This window comes from Seriola lalandi, unplaced genomic scaffold (genome assembly GCF_002814215.2).
Source record: "Seriola lalandi dorsalis isolate HSWRI2012SDOR001 ecotype SW California unplaced genomic scaffold, Sedor1 jcf7180002039967, whole genome shotgun sequence".
In the NCBI taxonomy this organism is placed as follows: Eukaryota; Metazoa; Chordata; class Actinopteri; order Carangiformes; family Carangidae; genus Seriola; species Seriola lalandi.
This window is the reverse complement of record NW_019510537.1, coordinates 1-354: the sequence shown is the minus strand read 5'-3', so window position 1 is coordinate 354 and position 354 is coordinate 1. Positions and strand designations below refer to the sequence as shown.

At 39.5% G+C, this 354-nt stretch overlaps 1 non-coding gene across 1 annotated transcript; it reads left to right on the top strand.

Moving 5' to 3' along the window:
* Nucleotides 1–208: 208 nt before the first annotated feature.
* trnak-uuu (transfer RNA lysine (anticodon UUU)) lies at nt 209–281 on the top strand. The gene has a single exon. It is a non-coding gene; the product is annotated as a tRNA-Lys (tRNA).
* Nucleotides 282–354: the final 73 nt, after the last annotated feature.

Here is a 354-nt window from a genome sequence, read left to right as displayed (position 1 = left end):
AGTGTGCTTAATGCCGTTCTCAAATGTGATAAATTGTGCGTTTGGAAAGTTCCCTATCCTCACTGGTTTGCTGATAGTGTTATCACCAAGTTACCAAGTTTGCAACTTAAATTCAGAGTCCTTTTACGTGTGGTTTACTGCTTATTCATGTATAAAGTTGAGGTTTGGACTTCAGATCGGTTTTGCTTCAAGATAAAATCATCTTGAAGCCTGGGTAGCTCAGTCGGTAGAGCATCAGACTTTTAATCTGAGGGTCCAGGGTTCAAGTCCCTGTTCAGGCGAAGTATCTTACTTTGGTCAAGTCTTCACATTATAAACTGTGTAGGAGAGTTTCAAAATGATGTTTCAAGTGTA